Source organism: Suncus etruscus, chromosome 10 (assembly GCF_024139225.1).
Source record: "Suncus etruscus isolate mSunEtr1 chromosome 10, mSunEtr1.pri.cur, whole genome shotgun sequence".
In the NCBI taxonomy this organism is placed as follows: Eukaryota; Metazoa; Chordata; class Mammalia; order Eulipotyphla; family Soricidae; genus Suncus; species Suncus etruscus.
Window position 1 is genome coordinate 67,334,264 of NC_064857.1, and position 16,149 is coordinate 67,350,412.

A 16,149-nucleotide genomic window follows, 5' to 3' on the forward strand; every position below is an offset into this window, starting at 1 on the left:
ACAGAGACAGCTACTTCCTTTGAGCAACTGCATTATGAATAAAATAAAGGGGGGGGGAATGGAGCGATAGTATACGGCATTTGCCTTGCATGCAGCCGACCTGTGTTCAATTCCCAGTATCCCATATAGTCCCCTGAGCCTGCCAGGAGTGATTTTCAAGCACAGAGCCACTACTCGGTGTGACACCCCCCCCCCCAAAAAAAAAAAACAAAGTAAGTAAAGAAAAGAAAACAGAAAGTCATCAAATAAATTGCTCTAATGTTTACTATGGGTTTTTTTGTTTGTTTGTTTGTTTGTTTAGTTTTTGGGTCACACCCGGCATAGCTCAGGGGTTACTCCTGGCTCTACGCTCAGAAATTGCTGCTGGCAGGCTCGGGGAACCGTATGGGATGCTGGGATTCGAACCACCGTCCTTCTGTATGCAAGGCAAATGCCTTACCTCCATGCTATCTCTCTGGCCCCTATGTTTGTTTTTTCTAATAAAAAAACTTTTTGGTTTATGGAGGGACCGCCACACCAGGCAGTATTCCTCCTGACTCAGGGTTCACTCTCAAAGGTGCTTGGAGGAAGGAACCTGGGTTAGATGTGTGCAGAGAAGCGTCATGCCCCCTAAATTTACATCTATTTCTCTGGCCCCCTAATGTTTATGTTTTCACTTTGAAGCCTAAACCCTACATTAAAACCACAGAGTGGAGTATCAAGAGAACTGAAATAATGAGTTTAAGGAAAGAAAAGAATCTGGTGGCAGAGACCTGGGCCACAGATGCAATGAGAATTACTCGAGGCCACCGAGACCATCAAACCCCTCCCTCTCATTGCTTCAACCATAAACAAATAAGCTTGGACTAAAGTCAAGTATAGCTACACCAGAGCTTTCAAATTTCCCAGATCAAACATGAGTTATTATATACCTGGACAGCCAGAAGTCTCAAGTATGGAAAACGTATCCATTAAACATTAATAGTCATGGTTAATAAGGATAATAAATGCTTATCGCCTAAGTAATCACACATTCCATAAGAACTATTAGATCTTTATTAGGTCTTAGATCATCTGATTATCAGTGAGAAGAGAGTCTAGGACATTTTTATGTCATGTTGCCTACATGTGTAACACTGCTCGGAGAAACAGTCTTAATCATATCAAGCGTTGTTGATATTTCAGATTAGTTGGGTGCCTGTACTTTTTCTTTTCCTTTTGATGTTTAATACCCTTGTGCCCTCAACAAACTGTACTATTTTTGCACCTGGCTTAGGAAACTGTACTAGCTAACAACGGGCATATTTGTTGGCAGCACAACATGCTGCCATGCTGTTATGTTTGAACTGAAGATTCATCTCCAGAGACTCTGCACAGGGCAGCTCCTCATTTACAGATACTGACGGGCCAGAAAGAGAAACCAAGTTTCATTCCCAGCTCTGCCAGATCCCAGAATACCACTGGGAGCAACCTTCATGCATGAAACCAGAGGTGGACCTGGGCATCACTGGATGTGGCAGAGCCACAAGTTGTTACTGTTGCTGTTACTAAGAAAACACACTTGTGCACATAAAATAAAAGTATAATAAAAGATATGTTTTCCAAGAACTGTCATGGTGCAAATCTCATCAATTTTTTTTTGGTTTGGTTTTTGAGTCACATCTAGCAGTGCTCAGGGGAGTTACTGCTAATTCTGCGCTCAGGAATCACTCCTGGAAGTGCTCAGAGGACTATATGGGATGCCAGAGGTCAAACCTGGGTTGGCCGTATGCAAGACAAGCACCCTACCCGCTTATATTTTTTTCCTGCTTATATTATTGATCTGGCCCAAAACTCATCAAATTTTGCCAAGCAAGACACGAATGATAAGTCAAAACCAGCTGAGCATCACTTGGTGTGGTCTAAAAGCAAAACAAAACAAAACTTCAAATTCTCTAATCTGCCACTGCCACTGGTTCTCAACCAAGTAAAGATTTGACTGTGAACAGGATGCTTTTTAAGAAAACATTTTCAGAAAATGTATTTAAGGCCATCAGAGCAATTCTTTTTTGGCGGGGAGGGATGTCAGGCCACACCCTGAGGTGCTCAGAGGTTATTCCTGGCTTTGCGCTCAGAAATTGCTCCGGGCAGGCTAGTGGGACCATATGGGATGCTGGGGATCAAACCCAGGTTGGTCCTAGGTCAGCTGCATGCCAGACAAATACCCTAGTAGCTATGCTATCGCTCTGGACTCTCAGAGTAATTCTCCATTGAACAGAGATGTGGTGGAAGGAACCCCAAGCAGTAGGGATGGGGACCCACTGGCAATTCTTGGCCCACCAGGCGCCTCAGTGACAGTCCAAGGATGTGATGCTGCTCGGATGCTGACCCAAACAGACTGTGCTGGGGATCTCCAGGCAGCGCTTGGAGGAAGCATGTAGTGCCGGAAATGGATCTGGGGTCAGACTGTACTGTCTCCTGACGCCCCCAGACCAGCTCTTTCCACCTCAGCTTTGACAGGGACCTTGATGGAAGGCTATGTGCTGGTCCCCATGACCCCAACCATCCATCACGAGCTCTCAGATCCTTGATATGTTTGCAGCTGAGCAAGTCTTTCAAAGTCTGTTCTCTTTCTCCAGCACTCACAGAATCCAACCAATAAACATTCCCAGTATGAATCTTGCTTCTGACTCACAAACATTGGATCTGTAAAGATGACATTAATAGCAGGCACAAAATTTTCCGTTTTCCTTGTTCTGCAAGGATTTGGCTTTCCAGGAGTCTGGATGTGACCTAGGATTTAACCTTGGGGTGGGGGGGGGGGGGAGAAGGCCTCCTCTCACTGAAATAACCATGTGAGAAGAAGCCAATCTGTCTGTCTTTCACTTAAAACTTAAAAAAATTTCTTTATTCTTTTCAGGGGGAAAACTGGGGCCACAGAGATACAGTACAGGGGCTAAGTCTCTTGCTGGTCAAAACTCCCAGCACTCGAAGAGATAGCACAGCGGCATTTGCCTTGCAAGCAGCCGATCCAGGACCAAAGGTGGTTGGTTCGAATCCCGGTGTCCCATATGGTCCCCTGTGCCTGCCAGGAGCTATTTCTGAGCAGACAGCCAGGAGTAACCCCTGAGCATTGCCGGGAGTGGCCAAAAAAAAAAATAAACTCCCAGCAATGCAGATGGTCTCCAGAACACTAGCAGGAGTAAGCCCTGGGCGTCTCCACTATGCCCCAAAGCACAATTGTTTAAATATTACTTTTGGGGAGGCCAGAGCAATAGCATAGTGGCGGCAGGGCATTTGCCTTGCACGCTGCCAACCCCAGGACAGACCCAATTTGATTCCAGACATCCCATATGGTCCCCTGAGCTTGCCAGGAGCAATTTCTAAGTGCAGAGCCAGTAGTAACCCCTGAGTTCCACCGGGTGTGGCCCCAAAACCAAAAATTAATTAAAATATTAATTTTTTTAAAAAAGGTAAGAGACCAGAGTGATAGAGTACTGCGGGTAGGGTACTTGTCTTGCATGAGGCCAATGTGCAGTTCAATCCCTGGCATCCCAGATGATCCCTTCAGTCCACCTGGAGTGATTCCAGAATGTAGAACCAGGTGCTATGCACATCTGAGCACCAACAGGTGTGACCGAAAAACAAAACAAAACAAAACAAAACAAAAAAAGAGCCAGAATAGTAGCACAACAGTAGGGCGTTTGCCTTGCACACAGCTGACCAAAGATGGACCCGGGTTCTATCCCAGGCATCCCATATGGTCCCCCAAGTCAGAAGTAATTTCTGAGTGCAGAGCCAGGAATAACCCCTGAGCATTACTGGGTGTGGCCCAAAAAAAAAAACAGAGAAGGGAGGGAGGGAGGGAGGGAGGGAGGGAGGGAGGGAGGGAGGGAGGGAGGGAGGGAGGGAGGGAGGGAGGGAGGGAAAGACGAGGTTAGTTCACTAAATACCTAGAAAGTGGATATACCAGAGACAGAAACAGTGTTTGTTTGGTAGGTAGTTCTGAATTTGCATAAGTACACAAAGGGACTCCAAGGACTGGTTTGAACTGATCTCAGTTTCATCATTTCTTTGGGGAAAAGCCCAGGCAGTGCTCAGGAAGACTGGGACCCAGCACTGAGTTTTGGCCAACAGTGCAGGAGTCAGAGTTGGAGAGGGTGATGCAGCTCAAATCCAGTGATGCTGGGGTTCCCCAGCCCCCGGCTGCTGCTAAAGTTGTTCAGGGCCACACCCAGCAGAGCTCCCCACCCTAGGACCTCACCAGACAGTGCTCGGGGCTCCTATGGTACAGGGAACCAAACCCAGTCCCCACATATGCCTAAGCTTCCTGACTGCTATGCTAACTCCTAGGCTCTGGTTTGATCTTCAAAAATAGACAGTTTGGGGACCACAGGGGTATGTCTGAGCAGATGCTTTGCCTGCAATACACTGGAGCTATAAACCAATACCAGGAGTCAGACACAGCTCCTGAGCACCTCTGAGTATGGCTCAAAAACCAAAGAGATTAAAATAGTGACTTCTAATGGTTACCAGCCTAAAAGGATAGGAATGTGGAATAGGCATAGAAATGTAAGTTCTAACCTGTCTCTCATTTTTTCTTTTTGTTTTTCTTTGTTTTTGTGTCACACCTGGCAGCGCTCAGGGGTTACTCCTATACTCCTAGCTCTACGCTCAGAAATCGCTCCTGGCAGGCTCGGGGGACCATATGGGATGCAGGGATTCAAACCACCAACCCTCTGCATGCAAGACAAACGCCTTATCTCCATGCTATCTCTCCAGCTCCTTTTCTACATATCAACTATGAGAAGAGTGAGGTGGGATAGGGGTGCTGAAGGAAAAGCGCCCCCCCCCAGGCTGGGCAGAGCCTCCCTGACACCCCCTTCTCCACTCAGGCCCACAGATTTGGTTTGCTGGCCCTGAATGAGCTCTCCCCACTCCTCAAATCCCTGCTTAATTTTTTCCCCCAAAGCTACATTATTAATTACTGCATAAAAAGGGTACAATTTACTTTGGTTCAAAAGAGAGTTCACTATAATCAAGTAATTTTACCATCCAAAGAATAATGAACATTTTTAGAACATGGTTGGGGCGGAGGGAGGGTGATTTCTACTTCCCGATTAACAAAAAATAAAAATGGGCTTTCAGTTTGGAGTAGGAACGCTTGGAAAATGGCATTTTACACATATGAACACCAGTTCGCTAAGTCCAAATGCAAGAGGGCAGCCACCATTCTATAAGCTATGTAGTTCCCTTTTTTCAGTTTTGGCTGGGCCTGAGGGTTAACACAGAAGGTATGACTCCAAAATTTACTTGTGTAAGTCTATCTTTTTTTTTTTTTTTTTTTGGTTTTCGGGCCACACCTGGCGGTGCTCAGGGGGTACTCCTGGCTGTTTGCTTAGAAATAGCTCCTGGCAGGCACGGGGGACCATATGGGACACCGGGATTCGAACCAACCACCTTTGGTCCTGATCGGCTGCTTGCAAGGCAAATGCCACTGTGCTATCTCTCCGGGCCCCAAGTCTATCTTTATTTTCCATTACATTCTCTCCAACTCAAATACTGATCTGTTTTCTTTCTTTCCTTTTTTTTTTTTTTATTTTGTTTTTTGGGCCACACCCAGTGATGCTCAGGGGTTACTCCTGGGCTATTCGCTCAGAAATCGCTCCTGGCTTGGGGGATCATATAGGATGCAGGGGATCAAACCAAGGTCGGTCCTAGATTAGCCAGGTACAAGGCAAACGCCCTACCACTTGCGCCACCACTCTGACCCCTGATTCGTTTTCTGTCACTCAAATTTGGTCTTGAATTTCATAAACATAAAAATAAATTGTACGCTCTTAAAAAAAAAATAAAAGCACCCAGGGCTGGAGTGATCGCACAGTAGTATGTCATTCACCTTGCAAGCAAATGTCCAACACAGGACGGACCAGAGTTCAAACCCTGTCACCATCCCATATGATTTCCAGAGCCTGCCAACAGCGATTTCTTCCTTCCTTCCTTCCTTTTTTTTTTTTTTTTTTTTTGGTTTTTGGTTTTTGGGTCACACCCAGCAGCGTTCAGGAGTTACTCCTGGCTCTACGCTCAGAAATCACTCCTGGCAGGCTCAGAGGACCATATGGGATGCTGGGATTTGAACCACCGACCTTCTGCATGCAAGGCAAACAAACACCTTACCTCTATGCTATCTCTCCAGCCCTCAGTAGCGATTTCTGAGAGCAGAGTCAAGAATAACCCCTGAGCTCTGCCGAGTGTGGGCCAAAAAGAAACAAAAATAAATAAATAAGTAAATAAATAAAGTAAGTAAGTAAATAATAAAAACATCCAAATTCTGGAACTTGAAGCATTGAAAAACTGACTGAATGCATTTCTTCCAAACCCTCTACACACAAAAATGAAAGGATCTTGTTCATAACAACAAGTAAATACCTAAAGGGTCTGGTGCCAAACAGGCAGGATGCAAAGGTCCGTGCAGTGGACTCTGAGCGGGATGTGCCCACACAGGCCTCGGAGCAGGGGGAAAAAGAGGCAAGGAAAAGGGCCAAATACTCAGTCTACAAATTGCCACTACCACTGCGTTATTGCTCCCGGGCCCCAAAAATTATTTTTTAAAATAGACGTTACATAGAAAAAAAAATAGAATTCATACGAGAGCTTTATCTCATCATTCAGCAAAACCGGAACTGTTTCCAAGCTACTAAAAGCACTGGGCTGCCTCTGGGGTGCTCTGTGGAGGCTGCTGTTTGTTTAGGGGAGGCCCCATAACTGCAGCAGTCACGAACCTGCAGCCTGGCTTTCTGCTAATGGGCCGCCTGGCACCTACTCAGTGTCACACGGACACGACAATGTACATCCCATCAATCTGGCTCTTTGTCTTCTGAACTTGCTTATACCAAGTTTGTTTAAGGTTTGGGTTTGGGGCGAGAACCAGTGGTGCTCAAGGCTTACTCCTGACTGTGCTCAGGAATTACTCCCGGTGGTGTTCAAGGGACCATATAGGTTGCTGGGGATCTAACTCAGGTCACCCATATACAAGGCAAGCACTCTCTCTACAGTACTATGGCTCTAGCCCCTTGAATCCAGTTTCTGGGCTGCACCCAGCCCAGCGGTACACAGGGGTTACTCCTTAGCAATCACTCCTGATGGTGCTGGGGGGGGGGGGGACCATATAGGATGCCTGGGATCCAACCAGGGTCAACCATGTCAAGCAAATGCCACCCCACTGTGCTATCGCTCCAGCCCCTGGAATCTGACTTTTGCCTAAGGCCTCCAGCAGCTTCTAGATCCTCAGTGTTGAGAAATAGTAATTTCCGGTAGGATCTAAGCCTGCTTGACTCAGCCTGCCCGTTACTGCAGCCTAAGGCACTGGCGAGAGCCATGCCTTGCACCGAGCTTCCACTTCCGGAGCGGGTCGGGCCCTATCCCTTGAGCCATTGGAGCTGACAATCTCCCCCATCCCCTTTTTCCTGGCAACAAGCAACATCCCAGACTCTGGTCCCACAGCCCGGACCCTGGAGTGAGGATGTGAGGAGGAAGGAGTTCTCCACTCCCCCGACAAAACCCTGTCAAAATGCAGAAACAAAACAGCCACTTGACCTTCTTGATCTTTTTTTTTTTTTTTTTTTTGTGGTTTTTGGGTCACACCCGGCTGTGCTCAGGGGTTTTTCCTGGCTCTGTGCTCAGAAACTGCTCCTGGCAGGCACGGGGGACCATATGGGACGCCGGGATTCGAACTGATGACCTTCTGCATGAAAGGTAAACGCCTTACCTCCATGCCATCTCTCCGGCCCCGACCTTCTTGATCTTAAAGGGCACAGCTGAAATTTGTGACTGGGCCATAAATCAGTCTGTTGGGGACATTTGCTAGGTTAATGGGTCTACCTGCCATTGGTCTAGTCAGAGGCTCGTTGAACAGGGGAGAGAACCAGGCTGTGTGCTGGATCACTGGACACACACATACACACACACACACACAACACCAGGCTGTGTGCTGAATCACTGGATACACATGCGCACACTCGCGCGCGCACACACACACACACACACACACACACACACACGTCCTAATACTGTCCATTCCCTTAAAATATAAAATAGAGTTCCCAGATAGCACAATACAAAGTTGAAAAATTCATTATCTTGTTTGTGTTGGCCCTCGCCAGATATGAAGGAACAGCAAAAAGTGTTAGGTAGGGGGTAAGAAGAGAGAACAATGTCTTCACCTTATACTTTGTCAAAATGGACACGATCCAATTATAAATTAGATAGCACATTAGCACAGTTCAAAGGCTGCTGTGTTTTTTGTTTTCTGTTTTTTTAATTTTGGAGCTACTCATGGTTCTGCTCAGGGATTACTCCTGAAGGTACACGAGGGACTATGTGTGGTGCTGGGGCTCAACCCCAGGCCAGTGTGTGCAAGGCAAGCACAGACCTGCTGTTGTAGTCTCTCTGGTCCAGATACAAAACCATTTTCTGCCAAATGTTTCCCTTTTTATTTCACAAATGAGTCATTAGGGGCTAAAGAGAGAGCTCCATGAGCTGAGTATAGACTTTGCACACTGGAGGTTTGGGTTTAATCCCTAGGCATCTCCTGGGTGACTCCAAAGCACGAACCCAGGAATAACTTGTATGTATGTAACCCCAAAGCAAGCCCCCCCTCAAAAAAAATCAAATGAGACAGTAAGGGGAAAGGAGTTATGTTTGAGGATGGCAAGAATTGATGAGAATCAAAAAAAAAAAAAACAAAAAAAAAAAAACTAAATGAGTCTAAGGAGTAATAAAGTGGGCAGAATTAAAAGTTGGGGGCCAAGAAGACAGCACAGCGGTTAAGGTACTTCCCTTACATGCAGCCAACCCAGGTTCAATTCCTGGCAACCACTATATGGTCCCCTGAACCCACCAGGAGTGATCCTCTTGTTCAGAATTAGGAGTAACTGAGCATTGGTGAAGAGGAGAAGGGAAGGGGGTGGGGAGGAAGAGAAAGGATAAAAAAGGGAGAGGAAGAGAGAGTATAGAAAAGGAGGAAGGATGGGGCCGGTGAGGTGGCGCTAGAGGTAAGGTAGAGAGCCTTGCAAGCACTAGCCAAGGAAGGACCATCGTTCGATCCCCCGGTGTCCCATATGCCCCCCCCAAGCCAGGGGCAATTTCTGAGCGCTTAGCCAGGAGTAACCCCTGAGCATCAAACGGGTGTGGCCCAAAAAAAAAAATAAGTGGGGGGAGGGAGGGAGGGAGGGAGGGAGGGAGGGAGGGAGGGAGGGAGGGAGGGAGGAAGGAAGGAAGGAAGGAAGGAAGGAAGGAAGGAAGGAAGGAAGGAAGGAAGGAAGGAAGGAAGGAAGGAAGGAAGGAAGGAAGGAAGGAAGGAAGGGGAAGAGAGGAGGAAAAGACAGAAGAGGAAAATAATAATAATAATGACAACAATAATAAAAATGGAGTTCTAGCTAGTCACAAAAGGACTTCTCAACCATCTCACAACTATGCAATAGTAAAAGCTATTTTACTAGGAATATGAGCAGCAGAAAGGCACTTGCCGTTCATGTGAGGCCCTGGGTTTTATCCCCAGCACTGCAAAAACAAAAGTAAAATAACTGAACTAAAAGCTTTCAAGATCATCTATCCAGACATTAATGAAGAAAGTCTAAAATAAAACAGCTAAACTTGTGTAGCCTACAACAGTAACTATGAGATCATTTGACATTATCTTTTATTTTTCTTTTTTTGGTTTCTGGTTTTGGGGGCACACCCAGTGACGCTCAGGGGTTACTCCTGGCTATGCTTCAGAAATCGCCCCTGGCTTAGGGGACCACATGGGATGCTGGGGGACCGAACTGTGGTCCATCCCAAGCTAGCACGCACAAGGCAGACGCCTTATGTCCTGTGCCACCACTCCGGCCCTTCATTTAACATTGTCAACTAGTTTTTCAATGTAGTACTGAGGGTCAGAAGATAATGCTAACAAGCAGTGGGCATCCTTGGCATGCCAGTGGCCCAGATTGACTCCCTAGCATCTCATAGCTCCCCAGCCCCAGGAAAGAAGAAGAAAGAAGGAAAGAAAAAGGAAGGAAGAACATAGACATACCCCTAGGGCAATGATGGCTAACCTTTTGAGCCCGAGTGCCCAAACTGCCGTACAAGGCCCGGTCCTCCCAATGGCCAGCCCGGCCCTGTTACCAGGTGAGCTGCAAAGCAGACACTGGCACACTCGACTCCCACCTTGCCACATATCTTAATTGCAGACCTTCCCGCATGCCAGCTGCAAGGCCTTCCCATGCCACCACTGGCACCATAGGTTTGCCATCAAGGCCCTAGGGCATAGGCCCTGGAGAAAGTAGCATCTGAATATCACTGAATGTGGTCCCTACAATTTTGTTTTGTAGAAAAACAAAAATGTTATTTTCTCGCTGGCCAGCTTAAAACCAAAAAATTAATTAATTAATTAATTAATTAAATTTAAAAATCTGCCAATGGTTCATTTTAAGCAGCTTAGTTTGGCCCTCCAGACACATACTAGGAATCCAGGAAAGACAACAGTAATATAACAGTAACAAATGGACCGATACAACAATTAGAACCACAACTTGGATTTTCCCTCTTGATTAACATGCTGAAGTTGGGGCATGGCATGCAATTACTGATAGCAAATTAGAAGAGGACACATCCCATTAACCTCAGACACAACAGCTGAGCAGCCCAACTTTCTGACGAGATATTGTGGGTCCAAAAGAGATGATTTCCTCAACGCCTCCTCATCTGTTCTGTTGCAGCTCCCTCGCCTGCATCCAAGTGCCCTAAGCAACACTACCCAACACCATCGACTCATTCCTCTTTGCAGAAGGCTTCACTGGACAGGCAAACATGCTTTAGTTCATTCAGGTATGCTGGTAGAAAAACAACTAAACAGGAGTGACAGGGCGGTTTCCGCACCTCTGTGGACACAGGACACACCCGAATTCTACCCCAGCTTGCACCTGACCCTGGCCCCAGGCAGGCACAGTCTGCCAGATCAACAAGACAGGTGATGGGGAAGGTTTGTTGCACTGCATGAAAGGAATTCCGCAGGAGAGAACAGCTGAGCAAGCAGCCAGGTCCAAGAGAGCCCCTATCAAAGACATAGAGAGCATAATGGACTCGATTGCTCTCGGAGAGGAGGAGGAGGCAAGGCTGCTGAGAACAGCTGCAGGGTGAGAAGGCTGAGGGCTTAACTCAACGCTTGCCCTGGGACCTGGGACTAGCTGAGTGCCCAACTAACTCTAGAAGAGCCAACTTCAAAAGCAAACGCTTTCATCCAAGGGATCGAAAATCACTGTGGCCCATGTTCTCTCTTTGACCCATGATGAGACGTTGGCAAAATGGTCCATTTTTCTAAGCCAAGTTGCAAACCCCCCATGCACACACCCCATCTTACCCCTCCCCCAAAAAGCCAAACTTTCAAAGTCAGTATCTGGAGGAAATGACTCTTCGTATGAATCTAATTGTTTGGAGGTGACATCAGCAAGAACCACACCAAGTGGTGTGAGTAAAGAGAAGTTCCTTCATCCTGGGAGTCGGAATGCAGGCAGGAGGTGACTTGTTTCAGCATATAGGCTGCCATCAGTGTCAAATGATGGTCATAAGTCCCACTTCTGAACATGTCACCTGCATGTTACACATTTCCTGACTGGAAACAGCTCAGAGTCTTAGTAGCAGAGGAGAATCCATCGGGCATCAGTCAGGGAATGTGCCCAGACACCAAAGAGCCATCAAACTGACTACATAGCTGGCAAAGCCCAATGCGACTTCCTAAGTGCTATAGTTGCTTCTGTGACACCAGGCATTCAGTTCTCCTTTCTCTGGATCACATTTTTTGTTTTTGTTTTCATTTGGTTTATTTTGGGGGGAATGTCACACCCGGCTGTGCTCAGGGGTTACTCCTGGCTCTAGTAGGCTCAAATCACTCCCAGCAGGCTTGGGGGACCATATGGAATGCCAGGATTCAAACCACCATCCCTCTGCAAGCAAGGCAAATGCCCTACCACCATGCTATCTCTCTGGCCCCAGGATCACATTTTTTAAGTCTTCTTATGACGGATAGATTCAATTGCTTAATAATGGAAAAAGAGCCTGTGAAGATGAGAAAGATGTAGACTCCTATAAAGATAAATATCGCCAATTCCATTCTAACAGAAATGTGTATTCACAGTTCTTTGGGTGATAGCCAAGAAAAAGCTCAAGATTTCTACTTACACTGCATTTAGCAGCATACTTGGAAACACCCTATTTCTTTAAAGGGGGACCCAGGGGTCCGGAGAGATAGCATGGAGGTAAGGCGTTTGCCTTTCATGCAGGAGGTCATCGGTTCGAATCCCGGCGCCCCATATGGTTCCCTGTGCCTGCCAGGAGCAATTTCTGAGCCTGGAGCCAGGAATAACCCCTGAGCACTGCCAGGTGTGACCCAAAAACCAAAAAAAATAAAAAAAAAAATAACGGGGGACCCAGTGGTTATTTCAACAAATGCTGAGCCCGTGCCGTCCTGCCAAGCCTATCACTGTTCTAGTAACCAGGCAGGACTGCATGCGTGGCCTTTACTTGAGGACCTTGAGAAGAGGGGTCTGACCCAATTTTAGTAAGCACCATTTATCATGGGGAGGGGCACGCTCAGGCACTCAGGGGCTGTGCCTCAGGGTACTCGGAGGCTGTGCCTGTGGTATGCAGGGTTCGTGCCTGAGGTACTCGAGGATCATTCCTGTGGTACTGAAGCCATGAGGTACTCAGGAGTCTATGGAGCTGTGCCTGTGACACTGAGGGTCCATGCCTGGAGTACTCCGAGGCCATGGCTGTGCCTACAGTGCCAGGATTTGAACCAATGTCATGGCTTCAGGCCAAGTGTCTTATCCTCTCTACTGGCTTTCTAGCCCCTGACTTCATTCTGAACAGAACTGTTTTGGTTGGGTGGATGAAGCCAAGAAGTGGGCTACTGTAGTAAACCCAGTGAAGAAATGATGGCAGTGACAGTGGAGTCAAATCTGGGACCTTGGGCCCGGAGAGATAGCACAGCAGCGTTTGCCTTGCAAGTAGCCGATCCAGGACCAAAGGTGGTTGGTTCGAATCCCGGTGTCCCATATGGTCCCCCGTGCCTGCCAGGAGTTATTTCTGAGCAGACAGCCAGGAGGAACCCCTGAGCAACGCCGGGTGTGGCCCAAAAACCAAAAAAAAAAAAAAAAAAAAATCTGGGACCTATTTTGAAGGAGCAAACATCTATACAAACACAACGGCATGAATCAGAGATGCATCAAGCCACTTGAGCAGTGATGGTGCTCCAAAGAGAGCAGAGTGGAGCCAATTTAGAGAACTTCTGGGGTTAGCAAAATAGAAGAGCGGGAAGGGCGCGGGTCTTACAAGCAGACAATATAGGTTCAGTTTCCAGCACTACATAAGGCACCCAATGCCCCACCAGGAGTGATCCCTGAGCATAAAACCAGGAGGCAACCTTGAGCACTGCCAGGCAGGTGTGATCAAAACAAATTAAACAACCAAAAGCAAAAGGGAACGTCTACCATAATACAAATGTTGCTTTATCTGAGAATAAAGTGGTTCTTCCTTAATCCACAAATGGCATCTGGACAACTGAGATGAGACAACCAACCAAAGACATGGCAGTTCCAGTGAGCTGTGTCTGCAGAACACCCACCTCCAAATACACTTCCATGGCCAAAGAGCTCCACAAGCCCAAAGCAGAACCTACATTAACGTCCTAGCATGTTTCTCCTTTTTCTTTTTTTCTTTTTTCTTTTCACTGTAGAAAACCCTTTCATCTATTTATTCTCTAGGAACCCACTGAATGAGTCCTTCTGGAAGCAGCAAATGAGTCTTTTCTTCCTGCTCTCTTCCTCCAGTCCTCTCTTTGCATCATGCCATATAGCAAAGAGAAAGTTAAGAGCATTGTCCACTTTTTTTTTAATGAAGCAGGCTTTTTTTTTCTTTTTTTGTTTTTCGGCCACACCCAATGACGCTCAGGAGTTACTCCTGGCTATGCTCAGAAATCACTCCTGGCTTGGGGGACCATATGGGATGCCGGGGGATCGAACCGCAGTCCATCCTAGGCTAGCGTGGGCAAGGCAGACGCTTTACCGCTTGCACCACCGCTCCGGCCCCACATCTCAGTTTCTTGAAAATAAACCTACCTGGCCAGAGGAGTGACTCAAGGGATGAAACAGACATCTTGCTACACCTCATGGTGCCACGAACACTGCCCATAGAGGTCACACACACGCCCCCAAAATAAAATAAATAATAACTATACCCATCTGCTGAATCTGTGGGGGTTAAATAGAAACACAGGCTGGCTATGTTCTGTGGAAAGGGCCGCTGGCTCTGATCAGGTCTGAGGAGGCAAACAGGGTAGCGCCCGACAGACCAGAGACTTTCCTCTGGAACAAGGTCCCCTAAAATTGTGCAGTGCACAGCCCAAACAACCACATTCAGCAGCACGTTCTCAGAGACCAAAGCCATCCCCCTACACCCTAAACTGGCATCTTCCCACTTCCTATGTTCACAGGAAGAGTCAGAAGCACCGTTTTCTCCTTTGCTTCTACCTCCACCAAAGCTCATAGATCCTCCTCCTATGTCACTCCGCACTCCTCCCCTTCCTGCCCCCCACTCCTCCCCAAGCTCACATGTGAACTTGCACCATCTCTGCCTGCATCCTGAGCTTGCTAGGCTCCATCTGAGGGAGAAAAACAGCCCCCAAGTTCTTTCCAATAAGAACAGAATCTGAGATTCGGAGCAACAGAGGCCCCAACTTCTTGTGCACGTTTGCATCCGTGCCTTGCACACAGAGGGGGGTCACATCTTTGGGGAAAACAATAAAAACAGGCTCTACCTTGGCAGGTCATTTGAGAAATAATGTTAAGACCCTCCCAGGACACAACCTCCTTCCATCTGTCCTTCCTGTATGGATTTTTTTCTTTCTCTCTCTTTTTTATTTTTCTTTCTCAATCTTGGTCATCTTAGTGCTCTTCCCATAAGAATCATAAGAACTTTGAAATTTTTGGAAACTCAGGCATGTTTCTGTGAGATGAAATCGAAGCTTTTCATTCACTCAGGCCATCAGGATCTCAGCACCTCCACAAAACTGGCATCTATAATCAGGTGATTTGGGTGGTAGGAGGCATTTACAGCACAGCCTCTGGTCTCTGCTTTCTCCATACCAGTCATCTCACTCTGCCTCCGTGATGGCGGCCAATGTACCTCCAGGAATGACCCAAAGTGCCCTCTGGGGCAAAGCGACCCCTGGCAGAGAACTACCATTCTAGATAATGTTTCTGAAAATGACTGGCTATTCCCATTTTTCCATTTGAAACTGAGCGGTGTTAATCCACGGTTATAAATTATTATAACTTCAGAGAAATGAAATAAAGAAAACTTCTGGCAGTAACATAAAAGCATTCCATCCAAATCAGCAGGGACCATTTTTCCCTTTTAACTATTTCCCATGTGCATGGCCTACGCTCGCCCCATTCCTCAACCCAAATCAAAGGTATCTTTCAAAGCTACTGGCCCACTAAAAACAACTTCCTATTAAACTCAGATAACTACTTCCACTTATGTCTCCCTCATTTCACATTTAAAACTAAGGGAAGAGGCTGGAGAGATAATACAGCAGGTAGGGCATTTGCCAAGCATGCTGCTGACCTGAATTTGATCCCCAGCATCCCATGTGTCTCCCAAGCCCACCGGGAGCGTTTCCTGAGTGTACAGCCAGAAGTAATCCCCCCAGAGCACCACAGGGTGTGGCCTCTTTCAAAGAAAAAAAAATAAGGCGAGTGTTGGTGGCTAGAGTGAGAGTTCAGAGGTTTGGTGCATAGCTTGCACACAGACAAACTTGGTTTGATCTACAGGTGGTCCCGCAAGCACTGTCAGGAATGACTCCTAACGGAGCAGTCAAGAATAAATCCTCAATGACCTAAATGGGAGTTGTCTCGAACACCGTTGGCACCAGAGTATAGTGAGAAGGAAAGAAACTAAATGACAGGAGGAAAACACAAAGACGAAAGGATGGGGGCCAAGGGTCAAGCAGTCTCAGATGCACTGGTAGTATTAAAAAAAAGACTAAATATCCAAGCCAGGGCTGGAGAGATAGCATGGAGGTAAGGCATTTGCCTTTCATGCAGAAGGTCACTGGTTTGAATCCCGGCATCCCATATGGTCCCCAAGCAT

The 16,149-nt window shown here is 47.0% G+C and overlaps 1 protein-coding gene across 1 annotated transcript in view; it reads right to left on the reverse strand.

Moving 5' to 3' along the window:
• PHLPP1 (PH domain and leucine rich repeat protein phosphatase 1) overlaps positions 1–16,149 on the reverse strand; it is a 246,530-nt gene that overhangs the window by 185,826 nt on the left and 44,555 nt on the right. The window lies entirely within an intron of this gene.